This window comes from Malaclemys terrapin, chromosome 2 (assembly GCF_027887155.1).
Source record: "Malaclemys terrapin pileata isolate rMalTer1 chromosome 2, rMalTer1.hap1, whole genome shotgun sequence".
NCBI classification, from domain to species: domain Eukaryota; kingdom Metazoa; phylum Chordata; order Testudines; family Emydidae; genus Malaclemys; species Malaclemys terrapin.
In genome coordinates, this window is record NC_071506.1 from 223,740,502 (window position 1) to 223,757,038 (window position 16,537).

General features: G+C 39.8%; 1 protein-coding gene across 5 annotated transcripts in view; it reads right to left on the minus strand.

Annotated features, from left to right (window-relative positions):
- The window catches only part of CREB5 (cAMP responsive element binding protein 5), a 336,551-nt gene that overhangs the window by 108,643 nt on the left and 211,371 nt on the right, over positions 1–16,537 (minus strand). The window lies entirely within an intron of this gene.

Below are 16,537 nucleotides of genomic sequence, written 5' to 3' on the forward strand. Positions count from 1 at the left end.
CAACGAAGCTAATAAAATGGCCCCCATTGATTTCAACCATGTTTGTATCAGGCCTGCAATGTGAAGTATTGCCTTTTAGATACCGACATTAAGATTATCTTGAAAAATATGTGCTAGCAGTGCTAGGGACTATTTTTCCAGCAGTGTTCAAGGGGAATGGGTGAAAACTGATTTGAAGTTATAACTCACACCAGTGTTTTTGGTGCCTGCTCCATCCCTTTTAAGTACTGTATTGAACATGAAGCTGCAGCTGATTTTGAGGTTGGAGTTCATTTGTTTTCACATCAATGCAATTAATTTCCATTGGAGATTGCATCTTGGGCATTTAATCAAAATAGGCCTAAAATAATTCTGGAAAGCTCATCTGTCTCCAATCTATATAATGTTTTAAAAATTGGATGCATGCCCTGCAATAACATTGCACTTTACAAAGCTGAAAGCTCTAAACTTGGGGGTATCAGTTACATTTAAACCATGGTAAATTAAAACATCCAGTTTCTGGTTTGCATTGATTTATAAATATTGACAAAATTACTTTTGCAGTCATTACCAATGTGGGAGTATGGAGTTAAATTTGCAACAATTCAGGGTTGTTGTGGGTTTTTTTTTTCATTCTTATTGTGACTATAGAAGCCTTTCATATTGCAGATTAAGTTCCAGATAACTTGAAAATCATAAATCTTTGTGTTTTTTTAATGAATGCATATGACCGACCCAAGCCAATGCCCATAATAAAAAACAATAATACCGAGGAATATATAACCTGCTGGTTCCCAAGTACAGTTTTATGGCATGTACAGTACAACAAGTCAAGGTGGATGTTTACTGCTGTCAAATGTTTTGAAGACCAAATGAGAGAGGAAATGTGATTAAAAAAGTTAAAAGGAAAAAATATTAATATAAAGCCTCTTGATTTCATAGTAAGAGTTTACTGTACTCTCCTGAACAGTTCTCAAGAACACAGACTCATAGACTCTAAGGTTAAAAGGGACCATCATGATCATCTAGTCTGACTTCCTGCACATCGCAGGCCACAGAACCTTGCAGACTCACTCCTCTGGCTGAGTTACTCATAATTTAAAGACTTCAAGTTACAGAGAATCTGCCATTTACACTAGTTTAAACCTGCGAGTGACCCGTGTCCCATGCTGCAGAGGAAGATGAAAAATGTCCAGGGTCTCTGTAAATCTGACCTAGGGGAAAATTCCTTCCCAACCCCAAATATGGTGATCAGCTGGACCCTGAACATGTTAGCAAGACCTACCAGCTAGACACCTGGGAAAGAATTCTCTGTAGTAACTCAGAGCCCGACTCATGAGAGATGGTAAAATCAGAGGCATTTCAGTTTGAATTTTTTAACAAGTATGTTCAGAACTTCTCTCCTAAATAGTTTTATATACTGTTATACCTGATGGCTTCCAAAATATGCCCATTTATGTGTAATATCTTCATTAAGCAAAAGTCATTAAGCAAATATAAATTTGAATAGACAGAGCACAACCTGTGACCCAGTCATCCTCATAATATCCTGAGAAAACAATATAAAATGATCAACATACATACAACAGCAAAAATAAATGGGCCAGATTCTCAACTACTGTAAACTGATCTAGCTCTATTGAGGACAATGTATCATTTATATCTGCATAATCCTGCTCCCATTGAATTTAATGTGAGTGCTGCTATTAACATTAATTAGAGCAGGATCAAACTAATAAATATCTAATCTGTGGTTGAAATTTAAGATACTTTCCTAAGTAATATTCTGAAGTAGTAAGTTACACAGGTTAATGATAGAATATATTCCATAAAAATGTATAGTTTATTTTAAATCTATGCTTTCTAATTTGTGTTAAATATTTTTTATGGCTTGGCAATTCACATCTGCATCTCCTTTTTTTTTCTTCTCCCACCCCTCCCCTTGTCTAGCCCAGAAATCTTATTTTAAAGAAAAAATATTTTCCCAAGACAGAATTTAATGTTAAAGATGAGGATAAAATCCAGTGTCCCATTTTAGTATAAAAGGCTTAAGACCAGACCTCAGTCATGAAAAAAAATGTAAAAGCACACTATACTACATCACTATTCGCCACTTTATTCCTACTGTTTTATCTCATCTGTTCTTGCCTGGAAGGGTTCCTCAGGTGGCCCTTGAATGTCTCCCTTTTAGTAGTTCAAATTAATTTTACAATATTTATGTTTTTCCCTGTTTCCCTTGTGAAGATTGTTATTGAAACACAATACTTTGGCTAAAAAAATCCCTTGTAATGTAAGTAACATAAGTGGCAGTGTTCAAAGCAATTCAGATTGGGCTTTGAAAACTCCTGAGTGCAGGACAGTCTATATTACTGTCTGAGATTTCGCAAACCTCTCTATTTTGGGGATCTGCAAAGCTAGTTCAAGTTGAACTAATTTCCTCCCATTATTTAAACACATTTTATTTTCAAAGGCCAATCAATTTTAAAATAAATATGGATTTCTACCGGAAGAGATGATGTGCAATGTTTGAGGTCTATAGATGGGAAGGCTAGAAATATCTGATTACTCAGGCCCGGTCCACACATAGTAGTTTTTGTACCAGTATAGATATTTTGGTTAAGGGGATGATTATATAGATACACACACACACATTGATAAACAAACATAGTTATAGCAGTACAACCGCTAGTGTGGACACAGTTATACCAGTATAAGCTTATTCCCCATACATGAATAAGCTTCTACTATATAAGTATATTTATACTGTTATAACTGCGCCTATGCTTGTGAGTGGCGAGGTGAGGGACTCTAACTCTTCTGCTATAGTTATAGTGGTACTATTTTTGTGTTTAGACAAGGCCTCAATTTACATCGGCTTTGTGATGCTGTTCTGAGGCATATCATTCACTGAATGCAGCCCTTCGAGGATCAGCAACATAACTTAAACTGACTGACAGATGCTCCGATATCATGTTCCAGAATATTGCTTTTATGTGAAGAACCACCAAAATAGTTGAAATCAGCTGAGGCACCTGAGTTAAGCATTTCCAAATTTAAAAGGTTGGGAATGGTATTGTGGAGTTGTCAGTGGAAGGCCTTTCACAACGTAACTTGCTTCCCCTGCTAGCCTGACAGAGTAAGAGCATATGGACATTCAGAACCCATTTCATTTTTCAAGTGTTTGCTTGATGGGGTTGGGGTGTTTGGCTGGGAAGGGGAGAAATGATTTTTGTTTGCTTTCTTTTTTGGGGGAGGGGACGTCCTTTTCCATCTCCCTTTTGTAAAAGAGTCAAAAATATAAGTTTTCCTTAAATTATGTGCACATGTCCTAAGACATGTAGATATCTTATAAATATGTAACTTAACAAAAGGACACAAAGTGGCAGCTCCCTCAAGATTGGCATAACTGAAAATAAATTGGATCTTGAGTAGAGGGGAGCAACCCATATGGTCAACCTTTTGGGAAATTTTTAATAACCACCTGCACACTCAGCAACGTCCTGGTGAAAGACCGTTGTGTTGTTTACACCTTTATTTTGGTGGCACCATTCTGCAATGGAATAAATCTATGAGACTGCACTACGTACAATAGTCTTCTCCAAAGACATGATCTCAGCTTGGAAAAGAGCAGGAATCTGCACAGCAGTGAGCACGGCTGATTTCCAGGTGTTGGAAGACATAGCTTACTCACTTCACTGTGTTGCAGAGGCATAACAAGTGTGATGGATACAAAGAATACTGGTAAAGTATGGTTGCAGTTGGTCAACCAGCACAGTTTCTTGATGTTTGTGAAGCTTGAGAAGGGTGAATTTAGCTCTTGAGTCACCTTACAACCTAACAATTCACAAAAAAAGTTTGATTCAGAAAATGTTAAGAGAAGTTCAAGATTTAAGGCCAGTGAGCCAAATTTATCCCTGGTATAATGCCACTGAAGTCTGTTTATCTCTATCTTAGAAATGGCAATCAGTCTCTTAAAAGGAGAAAATGTGGGCAGTATATATAAATGATACTTTGCATTTGGCAGAAGTATAAGACCAGCTGTTTGTTCTTTATATTGTGGCTATACATCTATCGAAAAAACCCTTGCTTAGCTCCTGGTCTTATTTCTACTGTAGACTTAACCGTAAGCCTTAGATAAATGTGGTGTTTGGGGTTTAGAGCTAAGTGTCATTTAATATCATTTCTGATGTCTCCATACATGATAATGAGCTTCTTTTCACAAGGGACTTGGGATCTGATTTTAATTTGTGGTAGGGTTATGGTCACAATAAACGTCTATTTCAGATATTCACGAGAAGTTGCAAATGCAAATGGAAATAAAAAGTGACTGTTTTCTTGTACATTGAAAGCTATGCATGTAAAACATACTTATAGTAAATATCTGTTCCACATGGAAGCCTGCCACAAGTCCATGATGAGACTATGCCTCCTCCTTCAACACCAAAAAATATCATACTTGCAAGTCTGAGCGGAGATGCTGTAGTTTGCATGGCAAGGTTTTAAGCCTCTCTTTTGTGGTTTTTAGCTACAGGGATGCCAGTTTGTGTCATTGTGTCTTGCTGACACTTAGAATCATAGAAGATTAGGGTTGGAAGAGACCTCAGGAGGTCATTTAGTCCAACCCCTGCTCAAAGCAGGACCGACACCAACTAAATCATCCCAGCCAGGCAGGAGCGCCGCCAGCTTTTCTGCCGCCCTAGGCGGCGGAAGGTCCCGCCGCCGAAATACCGCCGCGGTTGCCGCCCCCCAAATTGTAATGCCTTAGGCGACCGCCTAGGTCGCCTAATGGGTTGCGCCGGCCCTGCAGCCAGGGCTTTGACAAGCCGGGCTTTAAAAACCTCTAAGGATGGAGATTCCACCACCTACCTAGCTAACCCATTCCAGTGCTTCACCACCCTCCTGGTAAAATAGTGTTTCCTAATATCCAACCTAGATCTACCACACTGCAACTTGAGACCATTGCTCCTTGTTCTGTCATCTGCCACCACTTAGAACAGCCTAGCTCCATCCACTTTGGAACCCCCCTTCAGGTAGTTGAAGGCTGCTATCAAATCCCCCCTCACTCTTCTCTTCTGCAGACTAATAAGCCCAGTTCCCTCCGCCTCTCCTCGTAAGTCATGTGCCCCAGCCCCCTGATTATTTTCATTGCCTTCCACTGGACTCGCTCCAATTTGTCCACATCCTTTTTGTAATGGGAGGCCCAAAACTGGATGCAATACTCCTGATGTTGCCTCACCAGTGCCAAATAGAGGGGAATAATCATTTCCCTCAATCTGCTGGCAATGCTCCTACTAATGCACTAGGAACTTAAGTGAGACCAACAATTTATTTCCTGTAGGCTACCAAACAGCCATTGGTAAATCAGTTTTATACAGTCTGGATTTGAACCTAGAGGGGAACGGTTCTGTAATCCATGACCAGCCCCCTGAGTAATCCAGTCCACGAGACAGATTTAAACTGGAGTTACTCAGATTTACACAGTTTAATTCAGGGCACAGTCACCCTTACACCACCATACCATTCAAGCAGCCAGGGCTGTCTCAAGAAGAGGATGGTGCTCTCCGAAAAGGACGTTAGCTGAGGCAGACACAGTATATGTGGATTCAGCTTATTCTCTGGGCAACAGAGTTCCTATGAAGCCCTGACTGTGATTTAAAGTTGCCCTTCCCTTGGCAGAACCCCTTTGGCAGGATGCAATGCAAAAACAATCTGCACTTTTCTTGGGTGAGTTCACCCTCAGGCAAAGAAAATTGTGCCAGTCCTTGGAGTTGAAGGAAGCTTACCCTTCTTACCCTCCATATCATTAGGGATGAATCAAGCCCCTTAAGTTAAAAAAAGAAAATCCCACACTGGCTGAAAAATGTATCAGCTCCTCCAAAACCAAGGGCAACATCACTGTTTAAAAAAGCAACCTGGGAAACTTGTTCTGGCCCACTAGGATTTGCAAAATTGCAATGATATAAATTTGAGCAAACCTACAAGTTCAGAGCAGCTGAAGAACAGGCAGGTGCCAATCCAATTTATGAACAAGAACAACTAGTTTGTATTCCAATACTTCTGAATCAAGTAACTGGGTGATGATTTTAATAGCTGTAGGTGACAGTTGGGGTATTTAAAGCAACATAGGTAAATATCTTAAGTTTGATTGTAAAACAAACAAACAGCAGCAGAATAGAGAACTTAATGTAGTGATGAAAGGCACTAATACTTAATCGTGGCTTGATAAAGTCTTTTTACTATGTTACTTTTTCATGAGAAATTTTTGATTTATTTAACCAGCAAAAAGTACATAATTTGACTTTCCTAATTACTGACCATCTTAGCCTGGGTTTGGGTTTTTTTTCATGTCCATCACAAGTGTATTATTTAAAACCCTTTGATGCTTCTCTTGAAAAGGATATGCTAGGAAATAAATCATGCTTATTTGCAAGAGGAAAAAAAACAACAACATTGCCATAAAAGTCAACAGAAATAAGGCGTATTGGTCACAGGTATGTGACCAATGTTGTGATTTTTATAGTACCTGTTATTGTTAACAGACTTTACTGAAACCCACATTCATTGCTTCAGAGAAGCATGCCACTTAGCGCATAGGTTCGCATGAAATGTTGTTCACTGGATGGTTTATGATTGTGTCTTTACACTAAATATGAAGAACTCCAAACTACCTGTATACCAGCAAGCAGCTCCACTCCCTCACTCTTGCATGATATCCCCACAGTCCTACTTTTCTGAAGGCCTTTCTCGTGTGAATAGGCTGCTATGACACTTAGCTGAGGTTGACCAAACCACAAACTATTTTATTATGTTGTGCAAAATCCTATGTGCAAAACCCCTCTTTAATTAAGGCAGAGAAAACAGCACTGTGATTGTAATTATCTAGGACTGCTTTACCCCTGGGAATAATGAAACAAAATTGGTCCCTCTCTATTTTTGTTTTTAAACTGAGTAAACCAAAATCAGTTTATTCAACTCAAAGTAAACCAGACAGATCTCACTTCTAAAAGTAAGGGGGGGGAGGGGGGATGACTGGAGGTTGGATATGCAAGGATGACTGAACTGCAAACTGCTGGCAAAATATTTGGCTTGCTGTTGGTCCATGGCCAGTGTTTCCTTTGTAAATTAATCTCACATCTTTATTAAGTTAAGCATTTCTTCTTCTTTTTATTTGAAACATATTTTAAATATTTTGCTTTTATGACGTCCTGGAACACGATATGTCCCCTTCCAGATCAAGAAAAATGGGAAAGTCTGACATTAGGCGAAATCACATAAACACACGTTTCAGCCAATCCGAAAATATTTTTAAAAAATAATGTGTCAAGAATGAATGCAGAGAGAAACAACCAAATGGCATCCTCGCATCATCTGCTGGGGAACACTAATCCAAACTGCTTTCACAAAAGAGACCTTGCTATATAAGAAATGCAAATACACCTGTAAATCCAATAGTTTTTTTCCAGACTTCCTATAAGATTTAAGCTTACATATTTTTCAGTTGTGATTTTTCTTGAGAAAAAAAGTCCATTAAAAAATCCCTTCTAAATGCTATATTTAATGTGTTTTGTTTGTCTCACCCAAAGAACCTTCATTTTTATGACTAACAGAGCCCAACTTTTAAATGGAATTTCATGGATTTCTTCATTAACTTGTGATTCATCCCACAAGAAAAAGAGAGAAAAGAAAAATAATCTAGGATTCTTCCTAAGAGGCCGATATTGAAAAGTGTTTAGCAATATGGGTGCCCAACTTGAGACTCCTTTTAGAGACCTGATTTTCAGAAGGGGGTGTACAGCATTTCTGAAAAGCAGGCCCCTTTGAGGCACCAAAATAACTAGTTACAGTAAGAAGTCTTGGACAGATGCTTCAGCTCTGAAAAGTTCTAAGCTATCTCATGCTAAATAAAAGTGCAAGTCTACACAGAATGCACAACCCTACATTTTGTCCATTCATGGGACTCTCATTGAAGTGAACGGGAGCTCTTGTGTGGAGGTCTTGGTAGGATTGGACACATTAAGCGTTCCCCACTGAATACTCTGAAAGGGTAGGGAGAAAAACCATCCCCCAAGTCTCTTCCATATACCTTTTTCCAAGGCCATTAGGCCCTGATCTTGCAAACACTGATGTGAAAGTTTCAAGATAAGGACATCCGTAAGTGTTTGCAGGACTGGGGCCTTGCAGGATTGACATGGCCCAGAACAAGTCTAAATTAAAACATAATTTGATTCAGTCATCCCATTCAAACTTAGAATTGTTACAGATGTGGGCAAATTTTGTCGATGAGTTTTTCTAAGCCAAAAAAGTGGGGAAGATAAAAGAAGATATTTTTCACGGCCATATAGAAAGCTGGAGAATGGAGGAGATTATGCCCTCAACTAAATAGTAAAGGAATTTAATTGTAATTAGGGCTGTCGCAGTTAACTCAAGTGATTAACTAGACCCCTTAAATCTGTCAATATTTCTCCTATTTATTTTAACCGTTTCATCACTTACTGTAATTTAAATGAATATCATTAAAATAGTAAATGTCAACAAATACCATCACTGCAGCACCTTAAATTATGATATATCATTTTCATTACAATAGTGACCAAAAATCCCCTTTGTGCTAGGCGCTGTACAGATACATATGAACACATGGTCCTTGCCCTGTTAACAGACAAGACAGATAGGCAGACAATAGACAAAAATATAGAAGCAAAATGATTGCGATAAATACATGTCTTGTTAGTTACTTTTTCATCCCTAGCCCCATCTGCAATCCCACCATTCTCTAATGCCCTTCTTCCCAGACAACCAGCTCTGCTATTGCTGCTCTCTCCCTCCTTGCTACCCATCCAATATTGATGTCTGCTCTCCTAGTTCTCCAAGCACCTTGCTATCCTACCTCCACTGAAGCTGTGTGATACTTTGTAGATTTAGTTTACACAGGTTCATATCAACTGTTTCCAGTATGGGTTCACAAGGCTTACATTCACTTTCACTTGGAATGTTTCATTGGGCTGTACTAGTTGATAATCAAAGCTCTATAATCTGTTTGGAGGAGATGGGGGAAGAAAAAAGGAAACAATGTATTACAGACTCTGTAAGCCCCCAAATCAAAGCAAAATTCATGCTCATCTGCCAGGGTTTGGATCAGGTTTTTGCCTGAATGGGGGGACCTCTTTTTGTAGAGAGGGGTTTTTAAAAATTCTTTTGGGAATTTTGACTGAGTCTATTAATTGACATTGAGCCAATCAGTTAATTCATTTGGATATTTAATGTTTATCCCATTTGATAATTACAGTACACAGACGTTCAGATATTCCTCTGAAATCCAGTACACTCTGTCCTCAATATAAGACTCTTGGATAAAGCAGACTAGTGTTCCTGTGCACCCAATTCAATTGAATCTCCACTCTAAAATATCACCTCACAATAGCAGGGCCCCTTTATAACAATGCAAAATGTTGGTCTTCTCAAGCTTAAGATCCAGTATTTAAAGAAGATGAAAGGGATCAGTTAGATGGTGCATGGATATCTAAATGTCACTACTGAATATACTAACACCAACCATACTTCTTGGGTGCAAGATGAAGAGGTTGAGACCAAATGCTAAGGCCCTCCAGAATCCAAAAAGATAACGGGTGCTCTAACATTAGTGTTGTCACTTCGTTGTCTTTTGCCTTAAAGGTGGTCAAACCCCTACCCCATGGAAAATTTAGATTTAGAAACCAAATATTTATTATTGTCATTAGTTTTCTGCAGAAAATTTTGACTTTTGTCACAAAACAAAACCCCCACAAAACTGACCACATTCCATCTTCTCACAACTGAAAATCAAAATGTTTTTGATTTTGGCAAACATTTTCAGTTTTCTGACAAAAAAATGTTGAATGCTTTCCACACAAATTTTAATTTAGTCAAAAACCCAATTTTAAAATCAAAACAAGTTTTGATGGAAAATTTTTGCCCACACTCCTTTACATATCCAGGCAGATTCTTGTTAATCCACTTTTTAGTGAACTGCACACTTTATATTCCACACAATAATACTGTATGTCTTTTGTCACTTCTCAGCAAAGATTTAATACCTGATGCTGTAATGAGGTCATATATGACTCAGATATTCATCAGCACAGCACAACGGTGGGGGGGAGAATAGTACATCTTAGTTCATAACACTGTAGTTGTCCAATAAATGTGTAGGTTTAGCCTCAATTATTCTGCTCCCTCAGCCACTCATATTTCTATATATATTTTACAGGAGAAGCCAGTTTATTCAAACTGTTTCAAAGATATTAACCATCTTCAGATAAATGGAGATTTCTATAGTCAAGGGAGCGACAGGGTAAGAGAAAATGGGCCAAATTTTCTTCTTCTGTAAATGGGCACAGCTCTAATGGCCTTTGCAGAGCAGCACCCGGGTACACAGCAGAGAATGTGACCCAATATCTTTCTCTTCATCTGGTTAGCTGTCTTTTGCAAACTGCAGGAAATAGTTCCTAGTAGAGCATGTGATATAATCACAGTTATCTTGGATTCAAAGTCAGAAACTCTAACCTATGTATATAAATGTCTTTGGTAGGTAAAATTGTACCTAACAACATTAGTATGTAGGACTGTATAGAAGAAATGGCTGTGACACATGAAGTGCCCAGTGATACTGCTGTATGAAAGGTGCTACACAAAAATGAAATGTACTGTATTCCACATATTGTACCATTTAAGAGCAGCATAAAATACCCACTTTGAAGAGTAATTTTATCTACTGATATATCCTATCAAATTGCCTGGTTGTAATTCTGATGTGCAGAAAACTGCGTCTTTCTTTCAGGATTGTAACCAGGGTGTTCATACCACTTTATTCATTTTAACACTGGAACTTCGTGCTGTGGCTATAATGAAACACCAAGGCACTAAATTAATTATGGCAGTGGGTCTGGAACCAAAAGTGTTCTATTGAGTGGGTGATATTTTACTGGCTGTGTCTGAATCTAAGAATTCTACAAAACAAAATAGACCAAGTGTTGCGTTTCATTAGGCTGCACTATTTGATAATCAAGGCTTTACAATCTGTTTGGAAGCAAAGAAGAAAGGGGAAGAAGAAAGGAAGCAATGTATTACAGACTCTATATGTCACATTTAAGAGTAGACATACCTGCTATGGGAAGGGTGGTGCCCAACTATTGGTAGTGATCCAAAATTTGTGTTAATCTATTGGGTCATCTTTGAAACAAAGTAGCTGTCCAGAAGAACACGTCCTGAGGATGGAAGAGTTGCAAAGATGCAGGTTTAGGGGAAGAAAGAGAGAAGAGCTTTATAAGCTCATCAAAAGCTCACTGAAGTCGATGAAAAGACTCCCATTCACTCCAAAAGGCTTTGGATCAGGTCCTAAGTCAAGACATTTTCTTCCCTCTCCAGAATTGGCTGGACAAACTGGAAACGGTTTGGGCAGTGGGACAGTGCACTCCACCCATAAACAGAGCACACACGGGAGAATGCGCTAGCAGGCAACAGATATTTTGTCTCCAAGCCAAGATAAAGGGTTGTGTCTCCTACCAGCCCACCCTCTGAGACAATAGTATAAAAGGCTGTAGTGAGGTTATGTCTCTGAGGAAATCTAGGAAGGAATGCCATCTGAGTGGTAAGCAGGAAGACATGTGCTCCCTGATGGTTGGTGTTGAAGTGGAAGGCATTAATAAGTGACAGGGTGCAGAAAGTCACTACCAGCTGGAGCATTTCCACAGAGCTCCATCTTTCTTTGGGATAAAGGGAAATATAAATCTGAATACAGGAGCAAATTCCCATCAGGAGAATCACCACTTCAGCTAGGTGGGAAAACTAAAGGATGGGCAAGTCCTTTTGCAGTAGAGAGGGAATAACACAGTTAAGTGGATACTAACAAACACTAAACAGTGATGGCAAAATTACTGTTTTGAAATTATAAATTGCATCCACATTAACACCAAATGAATTAACAGAGATTACCACTATTATGAGTACCAAATGGTTTTAAAGGGATTATGGCAAACAGGAGCTGGATACAAGGAGTCAATTATCTACTTATCTTGTCCATCTATTATTTAAGCGCAGAGAAAGACCTCGCAGTCTCTTAATACTAAAGTAACTTAATTTATTATCCCAACTGTAGTTTTCATGGCAATTGGGACTAGACTATGCCCAGCCATGTCTGAGTGAACAAAGGAGCAGGCGGAGGTAAGAAGGGGAAAGGCATAAGAAGCCTTCCCCTGTCCCTTTATCACCAGTGCAGGCACTTGGCACAATTTGGTCTGTGTGCTCCGTTGAATGAAGGTCTAAAGGTGAGGATCATGCTACCATCATCACTACCTTACCCAAAATGAGAATTGTTCTGACTCCAACACACCCAGGGCTGGAAGATCTGGCCAAATGTGGGTAGGAGTGTACTCTGCCCCTTACAACGGCTGGTGCAGCAGTTTAAAGTTCCCAGAGACTTTGTATCTGATTTTTCTTGAACACTAATTATGCACCTAAAAATGTTGTTGTAGAAGAGAAATTCTCATTCCATGAGATGGCACAAAGACTTGCCTATAACTTTGGCAGAGAAGGGATAAGGGGGAAAAAAATTACTATGAAGACAAAGATAATGATAACTATGAAAATAATTTTATCACCAAATATAATATGTTGCCATCAAGGGATAGGTCTCAAATCCCTTCTTGATTACACACCTGTTTTGCACTGGTATAACTCCATTGATTCACACTGATAACACTGGTGAAAAATCAGGCTGATAGTGCATACTTTCTAGGAGTGTGCAAAAAACACACCAGTTTTGCAGAAAACTATCATGATGGCAGCCCCTGATATTCACTTGGAATTCTGGATTTACAAAAATCTGAAATCTTGAAACAAATCCAGTGAAATCTTCTTGTTATGAAGCAAAATCAGCTCCCACTTGCTCTCGCAGAGAACCCCCTTCACTAAGAGTCTGTGGGATCCCCTTTACCTGGAGTCAAACCATGGAGGCGAGCAGGGAGCTGATGAACTTTATAACTGACCCTCTCATGGGTTCTATTGGACAGTAGAAGTTGGCTGGCCCACTCTCTTGCATTCAATTCTTGGGGTACTAAAGTTAGTCAAGTCAGTACGGAAATGGCACCAAGTTAGTTCCTCATATATATATATATATATTCTCATCAGCAGAGCAGACCACTGCCTGCCCCCCAATTCAGTACCAATTTAAATTTGAGCACAGCTGAGCAAAAATTATCAGCCAAAGCTTTTTTTCAGCAAAAATATGTACATTTGGGTTGACCAAAACATTCAGCGAATCCATGTCAATTTCACCCTCCTCCTCTCCAAAAAAGCCTATGAAAATATTCTGAAAAAAATCAAAATGTCTTGTTGGGACATTTTCTAAATGAAATGTTTTGATTTACCGATTTTAAATGACAAAAAAAATTCTGATTTTTTTGGAACTGCCAACAAACCAAAAAATCAGTTATTTGCCCAGTTCTAATTTTAAACACTAAACATGGGACAGGAGTCCTTGGAATTGTCTTTTAATGTGGTTCATTTGCTAACATGAGAACACCAAGCAGAGATAAAAGTCAGGGCAGTCATCATCAGAATGACTAAAAGTAGTGTCTGGAGAACCGCTGCTGCCAAGTGGCTGAGCAGCCAGACAGTTCCCCTAACATTGGCGCCTGTGGACTGGAAATGGGTTGAACTTGCTAGCTCCACAAACACTAAAGAAGGGGGACAGCTGCCCAGCCAGCCATCCCAAAATACTTTGCCACAGGGGTTTTTCAGACTCCTTACCCCCCTTTTGCAGAAGACAATTACGGATAAGGAAGACACCCTGGGCCTGTGGAGGAAAGCACCTGTGTGGGAAGAGAAAGCCTGGCTGAATCTTCTTTGCGGCTGGCATCAACTTCTAAGAAATTGGTTTTAAAAATGAACCATGAAACCTTGTGAATTCAGGCTTCCTTGCAAAAGTTTTGCACAGCTCTAATAACCATGGCTGACATTTTTCAAAAGTATCTATTTGTTTTGGATTCCCAGCTTGAAACACCTTCGGCCTGAATTTCGGAAATGCCAATCCCCCACTGCTCCCATTGATATCAAGTGGAGTTGCAGGTGCTCAGCACATCTTAAAATCAGGTCCATGGTCTTTCAAGCTGGGCACCCAAAACTGGAGGAACCCAAAAAGAGTAGCTACTTTCAAATATTTTGTCCTATATCTATTTGCATTGTAAAAGCACCCATCACTCTGGACCCTTCCTACTATTGTTTGATTTTTCTTGGGAGCAGTTGGGAAGTGCACACTGCAATGTTTATTGCATCTCATCACTCATGTGCTTTTATTGTTGGGATATACATGAGAGAGATTCAATCTCCTTTTCTATTGTGTTACACTAAAGTAAGTTTATTCTAGCAGCAGAAGTGACCAGGAATACAGATATCTGACATGCAATGTATTTTTTGGAGGGGGCAGTCTTCGGGATTTCCCCCTTTACTCCTTTCACCTGGCTTCAAGCCCATTGTGGGATGGATGCAGCTCCCCGTAAAGGCCATCAGTGTGCTACATGCATCAGTCATAGGGTATTCCTTAAGAGCAATATGATATGCTCCCCCAGCCCTATAGAGGATGTGGTGCATTGCTTTCTCAGCACTACAAGCCCCTGATGGTTTGAGATACATGAGATCCAAACTACCTCTCTCTCTCTCTCTGTAATGCAATGTGTTGCAACTGGACTGCTAGACTGGCCTGTATAATACATTTTATATACATTGATAAGGGAAATAACATGCACACAGAATATGTGTCAGGATAGGTATCTGTATTGATGCAAACAGATTGTGGCAAAGCCTGTATCTGTGCACAAGTGGGGGAGGATAATACAACAAGTCATCCTCTACTTTGTACTTCTGCACAAGACCAGCCACAGTGTGCCTGGAGGAAGCAGGCACTGCACAAGCCCACACAGTCACTCTCTTCTGTCCCGTGTTTCCCCCCTCCCCCCGGCCTCTCAAAGGGGCAGGGAGAGGAAGGATGAGGGAAAGGCAATGCAATCTACCAGAACTGGTCAGGCATAGGAGGATCACACACTGCATCTCCCCAAAAAGTGGTGGAGCTACAATAAACATTGCAGTGTGCACTTCCCAAGGCTTCTAGGAGAAAATACAAATCAGACAGACTTCCTATTGGAACTCCCAAAGCAGTACAAGTCCCCTCTGCAAGACTGATACCTTCAATGGAGGGCTGGGGAATGTGACCCATGTGGCATATCTGTATTGTATGTGGCACACTGTTGGCCAAATATTCAGTGTGGCCTCAGGCTGGCCTTTAAAACTGTACAAGTCTGGCACATGAGCATGGCTAACTATCCAGCTTGAAAATCGTGGCATTTATGAAAATGTGGCTACATGTTTACTGTGTGGAAAATTATAGATAGGTTCTGCAGTGGGATATCTGAAGACTCAGGAGAAGATCAGGAGTTAAATTTGGCCCCAGAGAGGGTAATGGGGTTTCATGATTGTAACTGAAACAAGTATCAGGGGGTAGCCGTGTTAGTCTGTATCCACAAAAACAAGGAGTCCGGTGGTACCTTAAAGACTAACAGATTTTTTTGGGCATAAGCTTTCGTTTTTTTACCCACGAAAGCTTATGCCCAAATAAATCTGTTAGTCTTTAAGGTGCCACCAGACTCCTTGTTGTTTTAACTGAGAACAGTATTTTACTTACTCTGGTCCCAGTTCAGAAAAGCACTTACGCACGTGCTTAAGACCATCTTTATTCAGCAAAGCACTTTGATGTGCTTTGCTGAATTGGGTCCCTTGTCTACTGCTGAACCAATGGAAGCCACTCTCCTTGTTAGCATCATCATCAGTAAAGTCCCTGAGGGAGTCTCTTCCAGGAATGGTATCATAATGGCAGACAACTTTTGACACAGAAACCTGATTCAGAGCTCCTGTGAGGAGACTGAGTACTTTGAGGAAACCTACAGATACCAGGGATCTCTTGTTCAGCCCACATCTATGTCCAAGCGCCATACAGATAGCTATTTACTTCATGTTAATTCCTACTTATCCCACATGAATGGTTATGTACTTGCACCTGCACACCATGAATCTACAGAGGAAAGATCACATTTTTCTATACACGGTTAGTCTCAAGAAAAATGCCTTGAAGTCTGTTCATGGGAAGTACAAATATAAGCACCTGAAGGCCCTCGTCCTGCAAAGAAAGCCACAGGTAGGCATAAAGCCCCACAGACTCACATGTGGCACTGGATGGATGCAATTTATGTCCATGTGGTTTACTCTGCAGGATTGGGGCCTCAGCGATCATTAGTTTAAAAAACAAAAGGCAAACAGAGTCAGAATGATGTCAACAGGCATTAGTGTGGAGCTCCAAGGCTCCTAGGGATGAACTACATAAATTGCCTCCTTAAATGATTTATTTTCTAGAGAGTATCTTTAACAGTAAGACCTTTTACTTGCTCTATTAGACAGCGGCTAAGCTGGTCTCTTCATACAGTTACAAATTCACCAGTTACACTTAAAGAACCATCCTCACTTGCTCTTTTCC